This window comes from Pogoniulus pusillus, chromosome 16 (assembly GCF_015220805.1).
Source record: "Pogoniulus pusillus isolate bPogPus1 chromosome 16, bPogPus1.pri, whole genome shotgun sequence".
In the NCBI taxonomy this organism is placed as follows: Eukaryota; Metazoa; Chordata; class Aves; order Piciformes; family Lybiidae; genus Pogoniulus; species Pogoniulus pusillus.
This window is the reverse complement of record NC_087279.1, coordinates 15,050,806-15,078,401: the sequence shown is the minus strand read 5'-3', so window position 1 is coordinate 15,078,401 and position 27,596 is coordinate 15,050,806. Positions and strand designations below refer to the sequence as shown.

Here is a 27,596-nt window from a genome sequence, read left to right as displayed (position 1 = left end):
GGCCAAGTTTTGCCTGCAGATGAATCTCTGTTTGCTTCCTGGGACTAGCTTGACATAGCTCCACTGAAATGGAATGACTCTGTCTTCCTTGGGCTTTGGATGGATCCTTTAGTGTCTTTCATCTGTGAAGAGAAAGCACTCAGTAAAGCAGAGGGAACGTTACCTGCATTTTATAAAATGATATTGTTTATGAACAGAATACTTAGCCATGGCCCCGTGCCCATTGTGCAAGATGACTGGATTCTAGCCACTCCTGTCAATAGCTGAACTGCCTTTCTATCCCTCTGAGCTGTAACTCTTCCTGCTGTAAAGCAAATTCTCTGTCTTGCTCCCTTTGTCTTGCCTCTGCATGACAGAAAAGCCCTTGCTTGGGCTTTTCTTTCTAGGCAGCTCATGGCTGATGGTGCAGAGTGCTGCCAAGGGTAGGCGCAATGGCTGTAGCCAGTATAGTTTCTCACTGCTCTATACCTAGCAGACAGCATCCTGAGGTCTGTATCAATGCCAGAGGATTTAGTACAGTGCTGCAGTGCTTTGCTATTTGCTAAAGCTTGTTACAGACCTGGTGCCAGCATGAGGACCACAAGCATCTCCCACGTGTGCTCCAAAGCTGCATTGAGAAATGGCAGCCTGCAGAGTTGATGTATTTTCTCCCACTCCCTCTCTCCTCCCACAACAGACTTTTCTTTGTGCTGAAACAACAGGTATCTCAAAACTCTCCCTTTTGTCTTTAGGCAGAGGGGTTTCGAAAGGGCCCCTTACCAGGTTAGAACACAAAGTTGTATCCGAGCACCTGAACTGACACACAGCAGTTGGCTTTTTCAGCTGCTTTCAGCTGCTTCCAGCTGGGAGTGGGTCAGAGGAGCTTTGCTCCCAGCTGGGCACAGCTGACAGGCCTGGAAGGACCCAGGACTGCTGTCCACACTGCCAATGAGGCACTGCTGGCCAGCAGCACTGTGAAGGTTATGGCACTTGACAGCATTCCCAGGAAAATGTTGTGAATATTTGGGGGAACAAGGCAGGGAATTTCTGCCACCTGCACAGCTGGTGGCAGCTGCAGAGCCCTCAAACTGCCTCTGTGTCCTGCATGTGCTCTGCAGAGTTTCTGCAAGGGCATGTCCCAGAGGAACTGGAAAAGCTGTCAAGAAATCCGTAGCAATGCTAAAACCAGAGAGACACAGGCAACCCTCTGTGGGTCAGTACTGTTTCCACACTCTTTGCCCTCTCAACCCCTTGCTTGCTGGATGTTACTAGCATTCAGAAAGCAAATGAAAGCTTGTGTGTGTGGAGAGGAAGACAGCTGGAATACATATTGTGTGGTATTGCAGAAAGATTTTGTTGGCATCATGATCAGTTTTTCAGGTAATGAAGTTGTTTTCATTTAGCAAAAAAACAGCTTCTACATCATATGTGTTTTCTAAAGGGTGAGATAAGGCAATACTGAATTTTAATTTCTAAATCTACACTTTGTCATTGGGTTGTGTCTGCAGCCTTTTTATGTGATTTAAATACACAGTTCACTAACCCTAGCTTCTTCCCTTCTATGTTTAGCCAAAGAGAACTGTTCAAGAATGTGAAATATATTATTTTTTGGCACTGACTCACAACTGAGCCGGTGAACCTTTTTGCACTTATGACTAAAATTAGATTCTAACTTTCAAAAATTTATGACAATTGCTCCTTCTTGTGGCTTGAATGTTGACATATAATTAATTTAGGATTTCTTCGTGAGGTTTCCTGTCCAGGTTTGTACCTGTCACAAAAATATCCTTAGAAGTTTATCTAACAGCTGTAACACCACCAAAGTTGATTGAAATTTAGCATAGAGATTTACCGGGGCCAACAGGAAGTGTTCAGAGCAGGATGGCATAAATATGCAAAAAGAGACCTTTTATTTCAGCTGTTTTAAAGGCTCCCAGTGCAGGCAGATAATGGCATAATCCTGAAAATGCTGACAGTGTGTCAAGCCAGCAGCACCAGGACAGGAAAAGATTCCACAAGCATGGATTGGCACTTTGCTGAATTATGCACAGAATGGAAGTATGTCTGTTGCTCGGTCCCAGCTGCCCTGAAGGTTTCAGCTCATACATTTGAGAAACCAGATATATTTAATGGGAATTTCCCGTGAAATGGTTTTGAAGTCTATTTTGTTCCTCTGCAGGATTGAAGGAATTCTGAAAATTCAAAATCTAGGTTGCAGTGGCTTGAGGGACTGGGCAGTAAAACAGCAGATGAAGTTTCCTTTAGATCAATGCAAAATGAAACATATGGGAGAAAAGCAACCCTAAAGCTAGGCACCAAATGTCAGGATGTGAGTTAGCTGTTACTCCTCAGGATGTACACATCAGAATTAATGTGCATAGTCCTTCAAAAACTATTTGAAGCAGCAATCATAAATCTATAGGAAAGAGGTGACTAAACACAAAGCCACTCTCAACTCCTGTACTTGTTCAAGATTTGCCCACATCATTGCTAGTCTAGCTGCTGGGAAAGAATAGAAGCCAGTGAGAAGAACAGAAAGCACAGGAAAGTCTAGGGGGGGAAAAAAGGATTATATGGATGACAGAGATTTCAAATTGTTTCTACATAAAGAGAGGCTATTGCAATATAATTCTTTGGTTCGGATGCTGAAACGTGAGAAGTCTCTAAAACCATGAATAGCCTGAGAAGTGTGAATGTGAAATGATTGGTAAATTTGCCCACAAAGTGAACACTTAGTGAAACGAGCAGGCACTGAATTCTAGACGTTATACAAGCAATACTTATGCAGCTATAGTGTAACTGTTGCCTAGGCTGTCTGTGCCAGCCATGGAGACCACAAGCATAAAATAAATTGGAACAGTGCAAAATGTTTGTGGCCTGGATAGGGCTGGGTGCTAGGTTGGGCTGGATGATCTTGGAGGTCTCTTCCAACCTGGTTGATTCTATGATTCTATGTTGATGGTTATTAAATACAATGTTCTGGGTTTAGCAGGGAGCCCTGAGTTCCCAGGGGCATATGCATGGCAGGGAGCCTGGGTAGGCATTCCCTGGAGGGGAAGGGCAGGCCCTGTTTCCCTCTGCATAGGAACAGTAGAAGGTGTGATTTGTTCCTGATCCACACTTTGATATTTGTAAGGGAGCTAGACTAGAAATTACTACTGGAACAAGTTGTACTTTCTATGAGCCTACAAACAATTTGTGACCATTATTGTGGCAATGCCTGGTGCTGGCAGTTACATACCTTGGGGAATTAAAAATAAGATTTCATTTAATGAAATGAAAGATCTCCAAACAGTCTATTGGGCAAAAAAATCTGCAAAGCACATGGGTGATTCTCCTCTTCCTTTTTTATGCCCCGTGTGATTTGCATGAGAAAATTACTGATTTTTTAATATTTTGTTGGTTTCATTTTGGTTTTTTACACAATTGTTAGTTGTTGAACTCTGCAAAAAGCTATTTCTGGCTTAACAAATTGTGATAAATGATGATAATTGATAAATTACAAATAAATCACTTGTTCAAAAGCACAAATAGCTTTACACAGATTAATAAAACCTTAGTTTGAGATGATCTGTGCAAATGTTTGTAAAAACAAGAACTTCTCATTTTAAGAAATGCAGTAAAGTAATGGGTTTTGACTTAATAATATTTTAAATTCTAGCCCTCACACTACAGTACACTAAAGTCAAATATGCACTCATGGTCCAGTTGTGCTTCATTTGCTGAATTGCCCACATCTTTGTGTTTGACTCTAATGTTCTCTATACAGCACAGGCCACCAGGTTTTATACCAAAAGTGTAGAAATATGAATGTGGAGTTGTATGTAGCAGTGGAGACCTATATTATGACTTTAAGTTTGGATAGAAAATGAAGCAAGACATGCATGTATAAGGGGAAAAAATATAATCCAAGAGATCATAATTAAATGGGCTGGAGTCATCATCCTGGAGGTGTTTAAAAGGAGGCACTTAGTGCCATGGTTTAATTAATTAGAATGGTTAGGTGATAGGTTGGACTCGATGACCTCAAAGGTCTTTTTCAACCTGGTTAATTCTGTGGTTTGTATTTAGAACAATTAATGAGCAATTGAGATGTGTTATCTTTATTTTTTTCTTCTTCTTGAATTAGTCCCATTGAACAAAGTTTCTGGAAAGTAGTCATGAAACTGTTTTGTCTTTCTTGTCATGTAGGTGTTTCAGTGGAAAAGATTAGCAAATTGTTGTCCCAAAAAGATGCTGCTCTTCTTGTGCTCTATCCCTTTTCAACCATGAAAATTGCAATATTCATGTAAAGGAGATGGTGATAATATCACACAGTGTCCAGCTACAGTATAATGCTACCATGTTTGTCAGAGATTAGCAACAGATAAAGACAGAGTGGTAAAAGAGTGAATGGAGAGAATGGAATAAAAAAGAATGGGGAGAAATAAACCTTAGGTAAGCAGAAAAAATTACAGAGAGAACATAGAGAAGGTCTGTGCACAGAGGAAATGGGAGACTGAGGGAAAAGAAATGTGCATAGGGTTATAGGCATTCTCTAGGAAAAAATACTCTTTGGTGTAAGTTGTGATTAATGCTGGAACAATCCTCACTGTCAGTACTGGCTGGGGGATGAGGTGTTAGAGAGCAGCCCCTTGGAATGGGACTTGGGGGTGCTGGTGGACGAGAAGCTGGACATGAGCAGACAGTGTGCACTTGTAGTCTCAAAGACAAATCACATCCTGGGCTGCATCAAAAGAGGTGTGACCAGCAGATCCAGAGAGGTGATTCTGCCATTTTGCTCTGTTGAGACCTCACCAGTTCTGGAGGACTTCTTATAGGACGGACAAGGACCTGATGGAGCAGGTCCAGAGGAGGGCAATGAAAATTATCAGGGTTTGGAGCACTTGTGCTACAGGGACAGGCTGAGGGAGCTGGGGTTGTTCAGCCTGAGAGGAGTAAGCTCCGAGGGGACCTAAGAGTGGCCTTCCAGTACCTGAAGAGGGCCTGCAGGAAGGATGGAGAGAAGTTGTTTACAAAGGCCTACAGTGACAGGATGAGGGGCAGCGGGTTCAAGTTTGAGAAGAGCAGAGGATGTCAGGAACAAGTTCTTAACCATGAGAGTGGTGATGGAGCACAGGAGCAGGTTGCCCAGAGAGGTGGTTGATGCCCCTTCTTTGACAGGGCCCTGGGTGACCTGGTCTAGTGGGGATGTCCCTGCTGACCGCAGGGAGGCAGCACTAAATGACCTCTAGAGATCCTTTCCAGCCCAGACCATTCTATGATAGATTGTAGTGATTATTTTTGCTCATAAATGTAGAGGTCTTGCTTTGCTGAACACAGTGCAATTGCAGTGCATCACACTTCTATAAATGCATCAAGCAGAACACCTTACCTGTGTAATTTCTTCTGGTTTCATGTTGAGGTTCATGTCTTTAGTGGTCTATGTTTACCTGTCATTTGACACTTGCTGCAATGGTTTGGGTGTTCTCTGCCCCCCTACACTTTAGAAATCACCCAGACTAGACTCAGCCAGCTCTGGAAATATGAATGAAGCTTATATTTACAGCTGGCACAATATACAAGCAGATATTTGCAGTATATACAGATATATACAGAAGTACACAAGGTAAAAAAGCTAATACAGAAACTCCCAGAAACCTGAGTCCCCAGGAGGGGCTCTCAACCACCTGCTCGCCTTCCCGCTCTACCCCTCTCAACCTTATCTCAGTCCCAAAGGAAGAATGGAGATTCAGCCAGGGGGGTTAGGAAGCAAAGTGGATTAGTCCAAAATGGAGGGTGAGGTTAGAGAGATGCAGCTCAGCCAGCAGCCCCAGTGAGAGTGGTCATCTAATGTTTTTATTTCTTGTTCCTATACATCTCAGCAAGTCTGTGAGTGAAATAGACATCACCACTGTTTTCTTTCCACAGCCTGTAATCTAGTTCTTCTCACCAAAACATTCTAGCCTGCTTCAAACTAGCACACTTGCATGGAAGGTCTGACTATCTCTTTTGCACATCTTGCAATCTAGGCCTCTGGTCTTGCTAACTCTCCCACACCTGCATGCTTTTGAGTTCAGAAATGGTTAGAAAGATGGTCTTGGTAGATGGAGGGGGAGTGAAATTTTGCTTAAACAAGGTGCTCATTGCTATTTTATGATTTCCCTTTATGCAGTAGTCATTGCTATTGGTATGCTGATAACTGTAGGTCTTTGATCTGCATGGCGAGCCCTGAGTAAAAAGGTTAGCCTCGTAAGGTCTCTTTCAGAATAGACTCTTAAGAGTTCTCTTAATGTTAGGTGCACTTTTAAGTCTCACTTTGAGTAAAAATTAAAACATATGCTTCTATGTTTACCACAGCTGGTCCCTAAGTCTTGCCTATCGTGCACTGAGAACTGCGTGGGCAGACGTATAATTGTGAAGAAGCTCATAATATTGGGGCCTGAAGTTTAACAATTGTTGCGTAATTAGACCACACAAGACAGATTTCAAAATGCTGTGTGTTGTTTGGATGGGTATTTAAAAAATAAGTAGCTGTCAAGCGTGTATGGTCATGTTCACACTGCCACACACAGCCATTGTAATGCTGTAGCAGTTCGAAGAGTTTTAAGTGGATCCAGCACTGGTCTTACTTCAAATAGGCCAACTAACACTTTCCCTTAGTCTCTTTCTTCTTGACATTAAAAGATGCAGCTGTAAATATAACACAGTTCATTTTTGTACCTAGGTCCACATCGTGATCCATGTAAAAAAATATTTCGGATCTTTTGGAGGGGAAGAAAATGTATCTTGTGTACAGTAAACCAGGATTTTATACACAGAAAACAAGCTTCTGGTATATATACAAAACTCTGGGGTTGTTTAGCCTGGAGAAAGGGAGGCTCAGGGGTGACCTCATTGCTGTCTACAACTACCTGAAGGGAGAGTGTAGCCAGGTGGGGGTTGGTCTCCCAGGCAATCAGCAACAGAACAAGGGGACACAGTCTCAAGTTGTGCCGGGGGAAGTCTAGGCTGGATGTCAGGAGGAAGTTCTTGACAGAGAGAGTGATTGGCATTGGAATGGGCTGCCCAGGGAGGTGGTGGAGTCACCATCCCTGAAGGTGTTAAAAAAAAAATGGATTGGGGCACTTAGTGCCATGGTCTAGTTGACTGGCTAGGGCTGGGTGCTAGGTTGGACTGGATGCTCTTGGAGGTCTCTTCCAACCTGGCTGATTCTATGATTCTCTGAGCTGTCCTTTCATGTATTGATTTCCTTTATAGTACTATTATTAATACAATAAGCATATCTGACAATGTCCTCCACAGCATAATTAGTATTTAAGTGTAACTAATAGGATAACTTTAAAATACAGGGCTATTAACTTGCAGAAGAAACTGACTGAATGGCATGTTAACTGTTTACCTACGTTATGAAGTATAGATAGGGACATACAGCTGTTGCTACAAATATTTAAGATCTACAGAGCAATATTCTGAAGCTCATTAGCTTATTCTCTGCTTTAGAAGATAAGCAATCTATGGTGATGGGAAAAGCAGATGCAAGACATTAGATGCATCTTTATTAATTTTCTTCTTATTATTTGGTTAAGAAAAAGATAATCCCAGCAAACTTCTGCCAATTTACTGGAGTCATCTGCCCTAAGGATACCATGCTATGCCCAGCATTTCCAAGAAGACTTGTCCTCTCTAGCCAAGAATCCAGCCTTTTCCTAAGGGAAGAAATAGGCCCACACATGAAGTACCTCAAACCTACACTCAGCTCTCACCACCTCTCTTCCTCTCAATTCCATCCTGCCTTGGGTACTTCAAAAGATGGAGTATGGCCCTTGTATGCCTGCTCATTATGATGGAATGCTTTGGGATTAAACTTCCTCACCACAACCACCAAATTTATTAGTATTTACTCTGGTACAACATCTAGTAACCAATATGCTTCTAACAAGAGATTGTGGTGACAGCCACAATAACTAAAGTTATCCAAGCACAGCCACCAGCCAATTTTAGTTCTTAAATATTGCCTGACTCTGGTAGGATGCATGAAGTGAAAACCGAGACATACTCCCCACAACCAGACAAATATGTGTGAGATTTTAAGAATGTCCTTCTAGTACCAAACTATCAGCAAATCTAAAAGAATGACTGAGGAAAAAATAAGTCCTACAAATTCTAGAAATTTCCCTCATCCAGAGAAAAGGCACAGCTATGACCTTCACTTGGCTCAGGCAAACTCCTAATAACAGAAAAGAAACACTCCTTCATCTCTGATGGCCAAAGAAACAATGTACTTTGCCTTTGACATCATTTCTGTCCCTCCAAAAGGAGTGGCCAGTCATTTTTGTGGATCAGCAAGTTGGAAATTACTGAGCCCTCAGCAGTGCTGCCAGCAGCAGTAAGATGAGTGCATCCAAAGGGTGACTACATCTGACCAAAACGCTGTTACCTCACCCATGAAGAAACAGGGGAGGGCACCAGTGAAATGCCTGTGGAGAGAATGAACAAAAGATTGCCAACCCCTTTACTCCTCCAGCTGTGACCTGTCTTTATCATTCTCTGCACATTTAACCTCTTACATAAGCTTTAGCTCATTTGGGAATGAGGGCAGTGGCAACGCGTAACAGGCTTGAGAGAAACAAATGTTTGAGATATGCAAGTGTTCAGCCAACTCATCATTTGCTCTGTATCTACAGACTCGTAACTCCTGGCAGTGATGAATTTGCAGAGATGTACAAACTGTGGGACCACAGTGCAGTTCTGAAAGCCAAACAGCAGAATCTTCAGAGTTCAGGGACCAGGAGCATCAACAGAAACCTTGCACCACTCCCTGGAAGAAGTGTGGTCCTTAGGGAGATTGGAAGGGGTATTCTGATTTGTATATTATAGTAGGTTTTATGATTTAAATATACCCCTCAGTTAAATTGGTAATATCTTCTTTCATTAATTGAATTAGTCTCTTTTTTTGTCCATTTCATGTTTTATTTTTTAAAATCTGAATTTAAAATGTTTTGTCTTAAATGACAGAAGAAAAACAAACAAACAAACAAAAAAAAAAAAAACCCAAAACCAAAACCCAAGAAACAAACAAAAAAAACCCACAACCAAAAAGCAACCCAAAAGCACAGACAGTGGGAAGCATTGGTTTAAGTAAGTGGATGCTCATAAGTGAGACTTGTCCCAGCTGAGATTTTAGTGGGTTTGTTTTTTCTGTTTTCACTTTGTGATGAATTTCTAGCAACAGACACTTCTCTATCCTGTGAAAAGTGTCTCTTTTAAAAGAAAACAGCATCTTGATGTTTCCTTTTCTTATTTTGAATCAAACAAAACATGCAGCAAGTTGGAATTAAATTTCAGTTAACAAAATGCAAAAAAATATACCCAACCCCCAGCTCCCCAGAATAGCTTGAAAAGTAGTTTCCCATCCCTGACAATGACGACTGTGTTTATGATATATTTCTGGTGCCATATTTCGCTCTCCTATCACTGCCAGCTTGCGCCCAGTATTCAGAAATAAAACAGAAACACATTGAACTTGCTGAACTAGATGTTGCCACACTGCAGCTCTAATGGGCTTAGTGACCACAACCTACAGGGGCCAGAATGTGTCAACAGCAAAAGGGCCAACCTCAATCACTGTCTGTGCTTTTACAAAGTTGTTACATGTTTAATTCTTTGCAGCTTAGTTCTCCTGCTGTTTTGGCTGCTCAAAACCAAGGCTCATATATTGCTGCAGCCTTCTCTACCTCATATAATGCCACAAAGGTCCCAGCAGGAGACCTTTCAGTGGAGCAGACAAGCCACAGGCTAGGGCAAACAGGGCATCACAACTTCCTAATAAGATGACTTATTAGACTGGGGGCTTGACACAGCTTTTATTTAACCACTTCTTTTCCCAGCCACTAGAAACATGAACTGTCTGTCTGCTTGGAGCACAGCAAGTGGTATGTGGATGTGAAGCACACACTGCCACATGCATTCAATCCGGTCTGTAAGTAGAGCCTGGTTTCTGATGCCATCTTTATCACTACACCGATTGATTTTTTTTTCTCTTGATGTTAGATTTCCAGCCACAGGATTTTTTGTATCATTAACTTGATGCTTTCCTACTGGATTGGTCACTCAGGACTTTTGAGTGGGCTTGTGGAGGGTTGGCAGTCAATGGGTTAAACGACTGAAAAGGCAGGATCAGTTTCCTGCCTGCACTTGCAATGGCCTAAGGCAGTGCCTGCTGTTCAGGAGTTAGAGAGAGTGCCTTGCCTTGTCCCAGGTGGCAGACAGGCAAACCATGTTATTAAGAAGCAGAGATCGAAAAACCTTGATCTTCAAAAAAGGCCCCTAATTAGTCCCTAGCATGAGAATAAATAGCATTCCACATCCACAAGGATGAAAAAGGCTCCTTCGAATGTCATTAAGTAATCTCTGCTATTGACAGTTTTTAGGATCACATTGGGAACTCTTGTTGCTGGAATCACTTTACTCTCAAACTCTTCTTTATTTGTAACTTCTGTTGGGGAAAGACAAACAACAACAACAAAGCCAAAAACATGAAAAAAAGAAGTCTTAATGATTTCACATGCTGCATCCTAAGGAAGTCATAAATGTCCTGACACAGATCTCCATGCCCTGCGCTGCTGAGTCACTGCTGCCTCTGTGACCAGCTCTCAGGCCAGCTGGAGTCCATAGAAACTTTTCCATCGTTTTCAGAGTGCTCCTGCTCATCTCATCAAAGAGTGCTAGTATGAGACCATCTTTAACGTTTCTCATACCCCCCTTTTTCATTCTCTGTGGAAATGACAGATTGAAGAATATGTGCTGGTTTTTTTTGCATATTTCTGAAGAGCTTTGATTTGGACTAGACACGTTTTAAGGAAAGAAAAATATATATCAAAAGGAAAAAAAGAAAAGAAAGAGAAAGCTATCTTTCAACTGCTATACCACTTGTCTCATTTTGATTTATAAACACTCCCAATAGAGAAGGCATCCTTGTCCAAATAGGCTCAAGGTTCATAAACTTCATCTAATTTTATCATATAATCATACAGTAGTTTTCAAGGACTCTCATTCTCTAGAGTGCTTGAATCCATTTGATTTTATTCATCCCAATGGAATCTGCTTTTATCCCCGACTCAGATTAACAACTCTGGCATTATAGCAATATGGAAAGTTCATCACATTCATGCAGTGATTCTACCACCAGCTGCAGATCTTTCTGAAGTTTACTGTATAATTAATTTAAAACATAAAGAGCAACAAATGGGATAAATCATTTCTTTGCCAGCATTGGAACAAAGTATTTTTTTTCTTTATAATTAACTTTTTATACTGATTTTTTTTCTTCAACCTCTCTCAATATTTAATTAAATCACTGAGTTTCTGGATCTTTCTTTCAAAATATATTTTAAGCTTTATTACAAGTAACTATAAATTAGTGGAAAATTAAAGAGCAAAAATGGTTCTACTTTTGCAGTGTAGCCAAGATGATATTTTCTAGCCTCTCAGAAATACACCCTAGAATTGCTATTCAACATCAAGAGTTATGATTAGCAGGGATATTTAATGTTATTATAAAAGAGATTTGTTGTTATTGATTTTCTGAAAGGATTAGTGCATTAAGAGCAGAGCAGGACACTTTTGCCTGAGCATTCCTGAATGTTGTCAGACAGCTGCAGGTCTCTCAGGTAACATTTCCTTAAGTGGAGTTTTTAAGAATGACTTAAATTTGTTCTCTTCCATGGAGGGTGTTTACTTTCTGTGTTCACTGTTCTCCAGATAACGTGCAGTGCTGCACTTACCATTTCAATCAAGAAACTTCCTTGAGCGTTGCTTTAACCCATGGGCTTTATTGATTTGAGATGTAAGAAATTGTATGGCAAAACTTTGGTTATTTTAACCAGTTCTAAACAAGAAAGACTAACATCAGTTTTGACAACAAACAAACCCAGGTTTTGTTCTATCGGTTACGTTTAAAAGATTCCAATTTCAAACCAAACACAACTTGTGGTTATTCTGTCAGATATTTATACAGCCACTGGGGCGCCATAGTTATGCACTGCATACATCATTGTATTTTTAAAATGTACTTAATGAACATTTTTTTCTTTTCTGGTAACTACTTCATTGCCTTAAATGAATGCATTCCAATAGAATTTGTAACAAATGAGCACTTTGTGTTTGCATTAATGCCAAACACGTTTAACAAATTTTTAACAAGGAACACTGGCAAAAAGCCAAACTCCTAGAGGGACACTGAAGGAATGCTATAAATTTAAACTAGATTTTACCTTTTCACTCAGCTCAACAAGTGTCTTAGGTGTCTTTGGCATCTCAGCACCAGAAGTTTTTTTACATAGCTTAGATACAACTTTATGTCTTAATTATTTGGCCGTCCTTGCTAGAGATTTTCACATTGATATAACAGGCTTTAACAGGTTACTGTGTTCTTTAGAAAGCAAGAGGTGGGGTTTCATTCTTTGCACGAGGCTTAGGCCAGCAGGAAGTAGCAAGAACAGTAGTTATTGTTGGGACTGCAATGACAGAGAATTTCAAACAGTACAGATCATGCCATTTTCATACCCTATGTTAAGGGAACTGTACAGTGGCAAGCACTCCAGCAGATCCATGCTACCTAATGTTGTTCCTTGTGCTGAGTTGCAAATATCTGGACTGTGATCATGTTTGCAAGTGCACTTCAGGAGCAGGGGAAAAGCAGCCTACAGCACTCCCCTTGCTCCAAACTCTGGACTCGCACAGAAGCCACAAACAGGTTTTTGGCTAAATCAAACATCTGGGGGGATTCTGCAGTTGTTAAGCTATGCCCACATGGTACATGTCATTACAGACCTTGGGAATCACCTAGTCTGTAATACATGTTCATATTAAAAGTGTTACAAGTAGCTCCACAAACCACATGCTTGCCCTTTACTTGTAACTTAATATATTAATTTATTTTTTACTGTGTTATTTCAGTTTTAATCAAATGCAGGGATTGAAAAATAATAATACTTAGCACTCATTCAAAACTATTAAAGTACATTACAAACACTAAGCCTTGCAAATTCCTCTGAGGAGCCTGATGTTATCCCTGCTATAGCAAAAAGCAAGTTAGACACAGAAAAAGTATATGACTTTTTCATTAGGTCACAGAATAAGCTAGTGGCAGGGACAGGATTGAGACCAGTAACGTGCCAGGACTTTGTCTTAGTTAATTGTGTCATTCTTTTCATGGTTTTGCATAGACAAAAGTAAGAAATTATTTTTTTTTCTTTTTCACTTGAGAAAGACTTTTATGATAGCCTTATTTTTTTTATTTAATACTACTTTTCAGCCTAATTACTTGTTTCCAGAAAATGAAATAATTTCTCATTGTTAGTTGCTGCTCTGATCTCAGTAATCATGAAAGAGCCAGCAGTGTGCCCAGGTGGCCAAGAATGCCAATGGCATCCTGGCCTGCATCAGGAATGGTGTGGTCAGCAGGAGCAGGGAGGTCATTCTGCCCCTGTACTCTGCACTGGTTAGACCACACCTTGAGTACTGTGTTCAGTTCTGGGCCCCCCAGTTTAAGAGGGACATTGAGATGCTTGAGCGTGTCCAGAGAAGGGCGACGAGGCTGGTGAGAGGCCTCGAGCACAAGCCCTACGAGGAGAGGCTGAGGGAGCTGGGATTGGTTAGCCTGGAGAAGAGGAGGCTCAGGGGAGACCTTATTGCTGTCTACAACTACCTGAGGGGTGGTTGTGGCCAGGAGGAGGTTGCTCTCTTCTCTCAGGTGGCCAGCACCAGAACGAGAGGACACAGCCTCAGGCTGCGCCAGGGGAAATTTAGGCTGGAGGTGAGGAGAAAGTTCTTCACTGAGAGAGTCATTGGACACTGGAATGGGCTGCCTGGGGAGGTGGTGGAGTCGCCGTCCCTGGAGCTGTTCAAGGCAAGATTGGACATGGCACTTGGTGACATGGTCTAGCCTTGAGCTCTGTGGTAAAGGGTTGGACTTGATGATCTGTGAGGTCTCTTCCAACCCTGATGATGACGATGATACTGTGAAAAGGGAACTGAGGAACTCATCCCGACAGCTTTTTGAAAGGATGCCAAATTACAATACAGATGCCATGTTGTAGCTTAAGGAGCAGAAATAGCCCCAATAAGTTTTCATTAATTATATCCTTCTCCACTAATGTTTGGTCAGATCCCAATACCCTGCAATAAAGTAGCTATTCCCTCTCTTTCTGACTCACTAATTACCATATCAGTTGTTGGCCTTTTATGTAGGTAGCATGTGTAACGGGTTAGGAGAGGGCAATTTAAGCCTATATGAATGGGTATCTGTTTTTGTATCTGGGTGCTTGTTGCAAACATTTGGAAAGCATATGGAGCATAATGGACATTAACCCAGATGTCAAAAATAGCCTGCATTTTACTACTGTTATTAAACAGTTTCCCCTTTAACCCCTTTGTGTTTACCCACCCCCTCCAGCTTGTTTCTGCAAATCACTGCTGAGAGGAAAGGATTGGAGGCAAAAAGTAGTAATCAGGCAGGTGTCTTTATCCAAAGGAAAAACAATCTGAACAAATGTTTGTGGGCTACTACACTTTTATATCTTCACATCTTTCTGCTGTTTTCATTGACTAGTATCTAATGGACTGTCAAAGGTGCCAAACTCATAAGACATGAATTTCAGCTGCAGCACTGCTGAATCTCAAGCCCAATGCATGTTACCAACTTTTATTTCTGCTTCAGAGGTTCAGTGACCAAGTACAGCGCTGAAGAAACAAATATAAATTTAATTTACTCAACCTCAGTTGGTATTTGACAGCAATATCCTTTTATATATTTATTTGACTTACTTTAGAAATACTTTGCATTTCCTACTCGTGGTGAGCAAGTTTTTGTTACACTTCCAATACTTCTTATGGTTTCCTGATGAATGGATGGGTTGATTAAACAGGTGGGGTTTCTTTGGGGGGGTTTCATTCTGTAATAAAATCCCAGGGAGAATTCGGGGTGCAAGCCAGAGAAAGATTGTAGTTTTGATTTGTTGCTGTTCCTCAGATTGGCTGCTTGATTCTGGGCTCTTACTTGTAAGGGTGTAAATGAGTGTTAATTGCAGAGGAACTTCAGCTTGTAAAATACCAAGTATCTTGTAGGTTTGCTGTGATTATGCTTTAGCAAACCCTTTAAAAAAAACCAACATAGGGACATTTTTGTGCTCTGGTTTCTGGAATGTACTCTCCTCATTCATTTATATGCATGCTGCCTATGCCTACGTATCTCTTTGAATGATGATTAAGAAGTACTCGGGGCACAAAAGAATGGGAGCTATGCACAGTTCATGAAACGTAAGGCATGCTCTAACTTAGAGTTTTCATACAAAGTTTGCAAAGATTTTATGTGCCAGAACTAGTAACATGATCTACTTTAGGAACTCCCTGGCTTTCCAGCTCTGCAGAAGTAATTTTTTCTCCATTCAAGGGCCAGATCCAATACCTGTTAAAATCAGTGGGAACTTTTCCACATTTCAGTGGGCTTTGGATTAGCCCCTAAGTGTTTTAAGCAGGAGAACTGTACCAACCTCCCAGTGGAAAAGTAGAGCTATTCACCTGAGTTCATATTCTATAAACCAGTATGGGTACTTGCCACAGAAACGTGAACCTGAAAAAAAAAAGGACTTAAAACAATTTAGGTTTTTTTTCTGTAACCAACGTTTCACTTTGTGCACATTCAAGGGGGCATTTTTGTTAACTAGTTCTATTTACAAACACCCCCGCCCACCCCCCAATTTTCATCAGTATTCAAAAGTGTAAGCATTCTGTGGCAATTTCTCTTTCATAAAATCAGATGGTTTAGAAAATCCTAGGGTTACATAAATGCAAAGGCAGTAATGGAGCATCCCATACAGATCATATTTCCACTTTTCTATAAATAGAGGCAGTGAACAAATGAACAACTGCCCTGTAAAGCAACCATCTAATTCCTCCCACTCATCTGATATACAGGTACTGTGAATAAGACTACTTCACTGCTCTCTGTTCAGAAGTACTGTGCTATTTGTTTGCAGCGGAACTAGCACAACAGTAACAATCATTCAGGCTTCACTCTGTAGTCACACTTAGATATGAAGCCTTATCCAAAATCTATGGAAAGCAGGAAGGCACTTTGACTCCAGCTTACTCCGGTTGCTTCTCATTCCCTAGCTACCAGCAATGAAGAGTAACAGTTCAGTCATTGACTAGTGACTGCATGGCTGAAAAACTCCTAACAGATTGTTATATATGTAAACTTCTATAAAGCTGATGTTCTTGTATCCATAAAACCTTTCTCCACTGTTTAGAAAATTGAAGTGGACTTAAAGTGCTTAAAATGCAATGATAAAAGCTGCTTTCAGTACCTTCAGTCCTGGTGAGTTGCTGGAGGCACTATGTATTCCCACCTGCCATGGAACTCAGTGGGAAAAAATGGGTGATTCCTTTAATTTCCAAATAAAAATATTTAGTTTTGTTAACAGTGTTTCCATTCCAAAGCTGCTGTGCTTACGGAGAAGATCAGAAGACTCGCCATTTACAGAATCACAAACACAATTTCACATCTTTGGAATTTGAAATCAATTAGGGGGAATTTGGTCCTATCAACCAGCTGTAAAACTAATTGCCACCCTATGGGCATAAAAAGTGGGCTCAAATGAAATTTAAATCCTTACTTAATCTCTAGTCTCTAGAAAATTAATACATCCACTGATGTCTATGAGAAGCTTGATTACATAAGGCCAAGATGTTCTCATGTATATATAATTCAATTGCCTTATTAATTGGAATGTTTTGTGTTCCCTTGTTACAGTTGTCAGAGGAACTAGCGAAAGAGGAAGGAAAAAAATGTAGCACTGGAATGTAACAATGATAATCTATTGCATTGGATCTCCAAACATGACCATGACATCCTGGAGAAGACCACAGATGCAGAAAATGAACACTACAGTTGGTAGCTACTGAAATGCTGCATTAATTGGCATTTTTCTCTCTTTTTTTTTTTCTTCTCTTGTAGCCTACTATGAAATTAGATACTCTGAAAAATTACGAAGGAGACTCAAGCAGAAATAGTAACAACTTCATTTCTGTCTTTAGTGGGTCTTGCAAGTTAGTCTGTTTTCACAAAGAAACCATCTATTCAGAATATTATAGTTGAACAAAGTTCAGTTAAACAGGACATTTAATTTTTGGTATATTGATACTGATTTTAATAAGTAATTCAGATTCTCTTAGATGTGGTATCTGCATTTGCCAATTTTACCTACTTGATTCCAAAGTATCACTTCTATTGCACTAGATTATCAAAGAGGTATTAGTAAAATGCTATATAAGGGTGTTGGCATTAATCTTACCCCCCAGTAGATGTGGGCTTTTCCAAATAACTGAAAATGAAGCCTTTACCCTCCTCTATTTTCTTATATCTACTGGTAGAATAATACTTAAAAAAACAAACCAAAACCACAAACCAAACCCCCTCAAAAAAAAAAAAAAACCAAACCAAACATTGATAGTATAACTGGTATTAAGCTCTGGGCCAGGTTGGAAATGAAATCAATTATTGGTACTAATAAGTGATGACAAAAATTAGCTTTATAAAAATAATGGTGTGTGTCTCTGACAATGCATAGGACATCTAATTTGAGCATAAATATCTAAGATATATAAAAGATGTATCTATTCGTGGATGGTAAAAGCTTGAGACATATAAAATACATATGTATGTATATATATATGGACGTATACAGAAAGATGTATCAACCTTTTACCATCCAAATGCATACAGGTTTTCAATAATAAAAGCTGGGACTCTTAAAAACAACAACAACAAAAGACAAACCTAAAGTTAAGATTGCTGTGAATACAGTACATGCATTAGATCTTCTGTAAATGAGGATTTGTTTGTTATTGTTTTCTATATTGGTGGACCTTCTCCAACACGGATCCCAACAAATCTTAGATGTTAAAGAAAATACCAATGAACAAATAGCACTTTGAGGCTGTTTGTATCAACAAAGCATATCTAGTAAAAGTAAATTTAAAGCACATGCAAGGAAAAACAAAAATGTGAAGTCATTACATTCAGTGAGAGAATATAGCTGATAATCAAATCTTTACCACTTCTCAAGGAGAGGATCCTTATGACTCCACGAACATATTCATTCAGTCTGGCAAACATGTGCAAATGTTTGGCTGTTTTATTGAGGCATCTTTCTGTCCATGGAAGAAACATTTCCATGCTGATGGCAGTGGGAATAGAATATCTGCATTTTTAAAGGACAAACAATAAATTTAAGCATGGGTGGCCTTAATCCTTAGTTTTTCTTTGCTGCTGTAAAAAAGAAATTTAAATGAATACTCCTAAAGTCTTGCACTGAATTTAGAAACAAATATTTTTTTGAACTTGTGGTGCAATTAACCCTAAACATCCTACATGAGCCATACATAGTAACCCCTTTAAAATGATTGTCTAGAGATGAATATTTTGTTTATTTGTACCGTAATTCTTGGTGCAATCAAAGAGCAATTTATGTGAGCAGGAGTCCTGCTGGATGCTACTGTCTTCAGTAAAGAGTAAAATGTATAGAATTAGCATAGTATAGATAATCCCAATTTCATTCATGTTTAAAAAGTTTGTCCTTTAACTACCAATGGAATTTTAGATCTTTGTTTTTCAAACAGCAAAGCTTTTGGGAGTATATTTAGCACATATGACAAATGTTGCACTTGGAAACTCAGACAACAAAACTAGTTTCTCATGACAAATTTGTTGTCACAGTAGGGGACAATCGTCTGTGTCTCTTACAATCAGGTCTTTACCTTAACTCTGCAACTGAATACTTGAAGTAGGAAATAAACTAGGGGGAAATAGGGTCACAGATACAAAGCTGTATAGTTAGATATTTGTATGTATGTGCCAATTTTGTCACAGATATTATTTTAGGGGCATTTTTGCTCCACTCATGTTGGTAATAGTATCGATCTAAACTTTTATCAGGGCCTACAAGTTAGCTCCTAAAGAGGAAAATTTTTTCTAACATTGCTTTTTTTTTTTCTCTCCCCCTCCCTCCTTTTTTTTTCCCCCTTTCCATTCCATGTGATACTCTATGGTGTTCAAAGAAAATGTTTTCATATCCTATAATAGAATCTCGGGGTTTACAATAAACACTGTGATGTTGGGAAATATTTTATTTGAGCAATGTTTGGTAGGTTCCCCCCCCCCCCCCCCCCCCCCGTGTGTAAAGAAGCAAACCAACTTTTGGTTAACATTTAAGATAATGATTATTATTTTACTGTGAGATCAGTCTCGTACTGCACATTTTTTTCTTTCATTTAAATGTACAGTTTGAATTTTGTATTTAATGACTTTTGTGTATCCAGTATGCACGTACCTGCACATTGACTTTCATTTGAAAGTGGGTTTGAATTTACTTTTTAAACAGTGTTTATGGAAAGACCTCAGATGTGTTGACACAACCTATATCTGCAATGTTTTTTTTTGTGCGTGTAGGGTGACGTTTGAATGTGATGTTCTGCAGCAGTGGGTCAGTATTCCCTATTTACCTTAGATCCTCATTTGATAGTGCTTCTTGTAATATTTTTTTCAAGTGAGTGGCATGTTCTGGATATTGATATATGGTTAAGGACATTGATATGAAACTAAGGAATTCCTAGAAATACCAGTGGGCATGTATTAGACAGTCATTGTAACTTTAATGTCTAGTAGAAGTGTAAAGTACCAAGATATTTAGAGTTCATAACATTGTTATCATGTGTATGGGAAGTATTTAGTGTTGATCAGCTTGTTTATATTCATCAAATAAACTTTGTTTCTTTCTGAAATCAGTGTTGTGTCATTAAAAGTAGGTTTAATGACCGTAAGAAAATGTGTGAGAGATGTTTTCCACATGGTAAATCTATCACACTCCTTATTTCTCTAATTGCTACCATTCAAAGTAATTTATCTTCCTGTTGTTACTATCACATAAACTGTTTAAGAAAGCATAAAAAGGAGAATGTCTCCTAGGCCCCACTCCCAGAAATGCTTACAAGCAACTTTACTAAAGTGAGGAACCATTTTCTGGATTGGGCTCTTAGAGAGCAATATGTTTTTGAGTGGGTTTCTAAAACATAATCTTCTTGTGTGACCCTGTGTAATTGCATAGAAAATTACATTTTGTTTATGTACTTTACTGACCAAAAGCCATAAGGTGTGAAATTCTCTGCACAGTCAGCTCCTTTTTCAGCTGCCTAGTAAGTGGCTCCCCATTTCCATTATGTTCTCTTTTTTTAGAAAAGGAACTTTTGTTGAGCAGGAATTTCTTACCTCATAGAACTCTCTGGACCAGCTCAGGGCACACACAGCAGGAGAATAAAACGTAAGTAAGTATGCATTTTACTTAGGTTATTTAAAAACACACAGACTCTTAAGCTCTGTTTCTTTACCTATAAATTAGTTTTCTTGGTAAGAGAGTACTATGTACTAACAGAGGATATTAGGTTTCACTTCTAGCTACAGCTAAATATACATTTACTGTGTATTCTACTTATGCCTACTTAGCTTTGAGTTGCAGTACTATAAATTCAGTAGCAGTTGCTTCTATCTTCTTTCTAGACCTGCACAACTTTTCAGAATGGGCCTGTTCTGTATTCAGGCAGTGCCCTTACTAGGGGACTCTCCAGCCCACTCCACTGGAAACACACTTGTTTTACAAATTCTGTTTTCAGTGTTGATCACTTCTTGCTTTACAGGCAGCTCCTGCCTCCCTGCACAGCGAAGGGGACAATATGTGCCAACATGTTGGAATGAGGATATAGAGGAGAAGAGCAGTGGATCTGGGGAAACTGAAAAAGGCTCCTGAGCCCCATTTTCTGTAAGAAAGGCATCCCCTCAGATTTGTGAGGGCCTAGAGGAAAAGGTAAGACCAGTGTGATAGTGTCTGCTGGGTGCCTCAGGAGAGGAGCTCCTCTGAGAGCAGGTCTGGCTACAGGAAGATCTCACCTCAAGTTGAAGTTTGAGTTCATACAGTGAGGAGCTCCTTCAGTCCTAGGAAAGTGTCTGAATACAGGTCAGCCTCTTCTGAGACTGAGTTATCTTCCTAAGAGAGCCTACTTGTTCACTCCAGACAAGCCAGAGTAGCTCTAGGATTGAGCAAGCAGCAAAAGTATAAGCAGTGGGGGTCATCGAGGGGATGTTGTTGTCTGCCACAACAAGCTCCTGGCCAAGCTGGCAGCTCGTGGCTTGGACAGACTCACTCTGTGCTGGGCCAAGAACTGGCTGGATGGCCGAGCCCAGAGAGCAGTGGTGAATGGTGCCACATCCAGTTGGCAGCCAGTCACTAGTGGTGTTCCCCAAGGATCAGTGCTGGGCCCAGTCCTGTTCAACATCTTTATTGATGATCTGGACAAGGGGATTGAGTCCAGCATCAGTAAGTTTGCAGATGACACCAAGCTAGGAGCAGGTGTGGATCTGTTGGAAGGTAGGAGAGTCCTGCAGAGGGACCTAGACAGGGTGGATGGGTGGGCAGAGGCAAATGGGATGAGATTTAACAAGGCTAAGTGCTGAGTTCTCTACTTTGGCCACAGCAACCCCAAGCAGCCCTACAGGCTAGGGACAGAGTGGCTGGAGAGCAGCCAGGAAGAAAGGGACCTGGGGGTACTGGTAGATAGTAGGCTGAAGATGAGCCTACTGAGGGAGCTGGGGTTGTTTAGCCTAGAGAAGAGGAGGCTCAGGGGTGACCTCATTGCTGTCTACAACTACCTGAAGGGAGGTTGTAGCCAGGTAGGGTTGGCCTCTTCTCCCAGACAACCAGCAACAGAACAAGGGGACACAAGTTGTGCCGGGGGAAGTATAGGCTGGATGTTAGGAGGAAGTTCTTGCCAGAGAGAGTGATTGGCATTGGAATGGGCTGCCCAGGGAGGTGGTGGAGTCACCGTCCCTGGAGGTGTTAAAGAAAAGCCTGGATGAGGCACTTAGTGCCATGGTCTAGTTGATTGGCTAGGGCTGGGTGCTAGGTTGGACTGGATGATCTTGGAGGTCTCTTCCAACCTGCTTGATTCTATAATTCTGTGATCTGTCAACTTGCATTTCATGCCAGCATGTCAGTTCAGATACACTTCAAGAGCCCCAAACAGCTCCATGACAGCACAAGCTGGATAATGCCAATTGCAGAACACCTACTGCATCTCCTGGTTGTTGACATTGTGCTCCAGCTCTAGGATTAAACCCTGGAGGAGCTGCACTAAGTATGCACACTGTGTCCTGCTCTGTGCAGAAACCTGTCAGAAAGTACAAAACAGAGGGGCAAAGATCTGCAAGACTTCATTTCACCTGCTGACATGACTTCTCCAAAATACAAGACTTTTAATAACTAATGTACTAAATCATTTTAAATAATGCCAAGTCAGGGCTAAGTATGTAATACATTTCCTGTTATGAAGTCAGTGGGAGCCATGCACATTGCCCACGTATGAAAAAGACAGCTAATGCAGGGCTGCTATAGAATGTCTTCCTGTGAGATTAGAGTGACATTATTTCAAGCCTACAGATAAGACACTTGATTCTGAAATGCACCTTTTCAAACAAGAGGCTACCTCTGCCTTCAGCAGGAGCAGCCTATGACACATCGCTATAGCTTGTGCATGCTCTGGAGGCACCAGTGCAGCAATAGCCCTGTTGAGAATTCTGCTCTTGATGGATGCTGTTGCAGAATCAAGGGCTGGTTTTGTTTGGCATTACATTCCCTCTGCTCTTTGCTCTTCAAAATGATTCTTTCTTCAGAATGATATTAATCTAAACCCAGATCACCACAGATGCAGGGGTAGTGCAGCCAAAATGCCTGTGTGTCCTAAGGACTATGCCGGTGTCCCTTTGAAATGTGCACTGACTTTGCTGATAGCTGTTCCATATATTCCCACGTAGCTACAAGTCTCAGGACAAATCCAAGAACTTTGAACTCATCCAGTTTCTGACAGAGGCGACTGTCCAACTTCGAAAAGGCTGTGCTTTTGGTACTCACCCCAGTGAGGCCAGGAGACAGCAGATGTTCTGGCAGCTGCAGGCTGCCTTGTGCTCCAGCAGCCGGGGCTGGGGAAGAGCAGCCAGCTCCCTCCAAATGGAGCAGACAGGGAAGAGGCGAGTGGGAGGCTGCACAAGGAAGCTCGATAGCCCCAGATAGTGGAGGACTGGCGATGTGTGGCTCCACATCACCTAACCAAATTTTGAGAGGCTGCACAAGAGAAGTAATCATCAACCCACAGTTAACCTGAGTTCATTAAGAAGCCTTCTTGTTGTGGAAAATCAGTAGAGAGGAAATACCCATGCAGAATGCATGATAATGTAGAATGGCAATTATTTTTTTTCATTTTAATGTAATTTGGATAAATGCATTACTCATAAGTCAGTTATCCAGGGCTTGCCAAATATGTAGCTAAGCAGTTGTTACAGCAAATTACACTATCATCTAAACACCTCTGTTTTGGCTCTTACTCGCCTTCTTTTGCAATATGATTTTTTTCCCCCTTGATTACTGTTGTCTAATATTGCTGTATTTACCACTGTGGTTACCATGGAAATAAAGAACATCATGTCAACAGCAGGCAGACAAGAGATTAAGAGCATTTTCTGAATTGCATGAGGAGAACACCCTTGCTAATGAAAAGCTATCTGCTTTGGTAATTCTTAATATAGTTTTCAAATCTATTGATTTGTTTCCTCATATGCATTTTATTATAGGCTTTATATTTCATTTTAAACTTCACAAAATAAAGAAAAACAGCTGAAGTAGGTTTTTTTTAAATGGACAGATTTTGGCTAGAGGTTAACATAGGCCATAAGAGAACACAGATCTGCCCTGGAGCTCTTGCAGTTTTGTTTTAATAAAAAGATTCTTATATAAATTCATTCTTCTCCTCATGCATAACTCTCCTGCCCATTGCACCTTCTGCACTCTTAGATCAATTGTGTGAAGGCAGGATTGTTGTCAGTCATGATAAGGGTGTGCATTAAGGCACTAATCCAAACTTTACTGAAGCAAACTGAAAGACTGTTGTTTAAAAGTAAGTTTCTGATTGTACCCAACTTGCTTCTTTCTGGAGCAAATGTGTACATTTACAGGAGCATGGGGCCAAAACATTTCCTCTATATATCAGGATTTGAGCTAAGTGTAATTCAGATGACAAACTGCCTGACTTTTTGAATGCTTTATGATAAGAAAATACATCTTAGGTTTCATTACTGACGCTCATTTACAATGTATTTTGTTTATAGTTGTCCTGAGTCTGTTTCTAGGTCAGCACTCTACTCCTACTAACTCCTAACACAGTCTCTCATTATAGTGTCTCTACATTATGGTCACTTAGCTCATAAAATCTGTTATGATTGAATAATTCTCTTTCAGTCCATTAGTTAGTTTCCTACTGCTATAGATAGATTTGCTGTTGTTTCAGGTGTAAATGCATTATGCTCTTTTCTAAAACACAATAAATTCTGACCAGTCTTTCAGTTGTGGCTACTACAGGGGAAAAAAAAAAGGCAGTCCCCTCCTCTCATAATAACTAACTCCCATGGTGGTACAGGTTCTAGAGGATTTTTTCCAATTCTGATTCTGTTCACTATGTCAGAGTTACTCTCACTGAAGTTAAACAACCAGTCGCAGTATCTGAAAGCTGAAGGTTGTAAATCTCCCTTGTGAACGGTGCCTATGACAGGGAAGGAAAGACTTGCATAATTACCACTTGTACTTCCTCAGAGAACATGAGCTCAAGTCTAAAGCAAGGAGTTTGGTCAATAAAACACCGAGGTCTGAAAACTACAGGAAAAGACCTGTCCAGCTCATGTGATAAGGATTTTTTTTCTTGGTTACAAGAACATGAATATTTCAGTGGAAGCATTTTCTTCAGTCCTGATTATTGTGCAGGTATTCTTAATTTTTCTTCAAGATTACCATCAGTTACTGCAATCCACGGGTAAATTAATTGATATATCTCATAGTATTCTTTGTGAAGCAGAGCGCACTGGATATAGTTATTCTGCTAAAATATAGAGAACTGTTTACTAATCTGACTATAAATTTTATTACACTCATTAATGTCTTTGAAACAGGTTAAGAATTTAAAATCAGAGAGCAGGACAGACATGCTGTTTCCATGAGTAACACTAGTGAAGCCAGAAAGAATTACTCTCAGTTCTTATCAAGTGAGTAAGGGGTATCAGTGCGTGGCATTTTGGGCTATAATTGGCCTGATGGCTTATTGAAGAGCACAGCTATTCACGTGAACATATTTTGCAGGACTTATATCCTGAAATCAACTCTAAATGCTTTTGGGGTAATGCTAATGCTCATGGTCATACACTGATGTCTTTTCCTAGCAATACTCATCCACATCTGTTCTCTACACAACATCGCAGGGAGTGATTTCCATTGAAGTGTTTATGCTTTGCTGCTACTCTGTTTGCTCTTCTCCACTGCAGCCATCAGGGTATACAGAACTGATTTTTCTACTTTCTTCAGCGCTGTGCACGTGTTTTAAGTCAAACTTCCTCATGCAGAAGTGCCGCTTTCTTTGGGGATGCACAGAGGACTCTGCATGAGGCAGAAGGCATCTAAGGTAAGACTGTCAGAAATGAAACACATCCTTCAGTCTTGGACTTACCTCTGGGTCCTATTCTGTGCAATATGAAAGCACTGTCCTTCCTTTGCTTGGTGTGGCATTTGAATATAATCAGCATCTTGCACTACAGAGACTGAAATATATATATATATATATATATATATATATAAAACCTATATATATATAAAACCTACTTTTTTTCCTGGTATATATTAGGTTGCCATCAGTAGTGTCCCAGAGAATTAGGCAAAACAGGAAATATTAAAATAGGTTGTTTGGAAATGCTGTTTTTTCAGAGATGACTTGCCAGTTTGGCTCAGTGATAGGTTTTTCACTCTCACTTTTGAAATCCCAAATACAAGTGCACATATATTTGTTAAATAAAGTGATCATTGAGAAACTGCACTGAAGGGATATGCTCAGCAACTGATTTGGTGGACCTTGACACCTTAGCCAGTTCTGAGAACAGTTGAGTTTACTTAACAACACAGACATTAAACTGTAGTCTGAAAATCTAGTAAATGGGATTTATGAATTCATCTGAAAGGGATGGTGCCTCGATGTGTGACAGCTTAGTACTTTCAGGAAGGCCAGAGAATGGCCCAAATTTTAACGATCAGATGTTTTTATTTTGCTAGATTTCTTCCTATTTGCATATTCAAAACAGTCATTTGTTACAAACAAAATGGCAATTGAACAGATAGTTTTGATGTTATGCACATCCTACTTGCATTGCAGGAACAAAGATGAAAAGGACGTTTTGGGTTTTTTTGAGTGCCACATCTTAGTGCAGTTGTGTAATTATGCTACACAGACAATATTAATAATTCTTTTTAAGTACAGGATATCATCTTAAAATGAATGCCAGATTTTTAGGAAGGGCTTTTTAACAAATATTTTTAAAAATCTGATTTCACTTTGAATTAGCTTTCAAAATCTAGTCCAGATAGATGTAAAGAATATAAAATGTAAATATATTTTCTAAAGTACTACAGTATGTGAAATTTATAAATTGCTACATGCTTTGCAAATGCAGCTGAGTGAAGCTTAGTCTCAGATCAGATAGAATCTTTCAGATAAATCATTTATGACTAGATGACTTCTTATCCAAAAGTCAAATATGTGATCATTTACAGAGGTCACTGCCTGTATTCTGCTTTGTGTTCCATAATCAGCTGAAATAAACCCCAGGAGTCCCTCCTGATTGTATACTCACAGGGTCAGAGTATAGTAAAATACTGCTCAAATTTTATTTCAGACAAGGAATGCTTTTCCCAAGACTGTTCTAGTCTCAGGGACAGGACTGTCAGTGTTCATTTCAGTGCAAATAGCAAGTATAAAGTCCAGCATTTGGAAGGAGATCACCCTACCTACTTAGTGGCAAAAAGCCCTGCTGTGATACACATTTAACTACTTGATTGACTTTTACAATGTATGTTCCATACTATTTTTTTTCAAGAGTCAAGCTGAGGCTTATAACTAAAACAGCTTTTTGGTGAAGAGGGGTACAAAGACAATACTGAAGAAATTTGGAATATTTTCCTAAGCTAGTATTTTAGGATTGTGAGTGAATACTATTTGGTTCTATGGAAATAGAGATCTTTGTGATAACCTACTCATGATAACACAGTCATCAAAATACCTTCATAATATATTGTCAAAAAATGTTTTAAAAGTCACAGGCTGATGGCAACTGGAGTCACAGGCTGATGGGAACTGAAGTCACAGGCTGTTGGGAACTGCATGGAAATGTACTTCTGATTGAAAAGTAGCTAAGGTATTGCCCTCTGATATTTCCTTCATTCTGTAGAAATAGACATAACTGGTAATGAAAACTAAAAAGAAGCTCTTCATAAAACCTTACAGAAAGGAATGAGATTTTGTTTTCCCTGTGGTTTTCACTCCAGCCAGTAGCAGATCAATACATCCACCTCTGTTCTGAGCTAGTTAATGCTGTAAGCCTCAAACGTTCTGCAAGAAAGCCCAGGAATTATGAAACTATTAGCAAAGCAGCTGATTAAAGA

The 27,596-nt window shown here is 40.0% G+C and overlaps 1 protein-coding gene and 1 long non-coding RNA gene across 5 annotated transcripts in view; both read left to right on the top strand.

Moving 5' to 3' along the window:
* Positions 1-19,803, top strand: part of ERC2 (ELKS/RAB6-interacting/CAST family member 2) — a 486,963-nt gene extending 467,160 nt beyond the window's left edge. For all 4 annotated transcript variants that reach the window (XR_010305235.1, XR_010305234.1, XR_010305232.1 and 1 more), the window contains one exon: positions 16,775-19,803. The gene's annotated coding sequence lies outside the window, so the exon portion shown is untranslated. The remainder of the gene's footprint in view (positions 1-16,774) is intronic.
* Positions 19,804-20,745: 942 nt separating this feature from the next.
* Positions 20,746-27,298, top strand: LOC135182518 (uncharacterized). Its single transcript, XR_010305231.1, has 4 exons — positions 20,746-20,879; positions 25,064-25,156; positions 25,433-25,569; positions 27,249-27,298. It is a non-coding gene; the product is annotated as an uncharacterized LOC135182518 (long non-coding RNA).
* Positions 27,299-27,596: the final 298 nt, after the last annotated feature.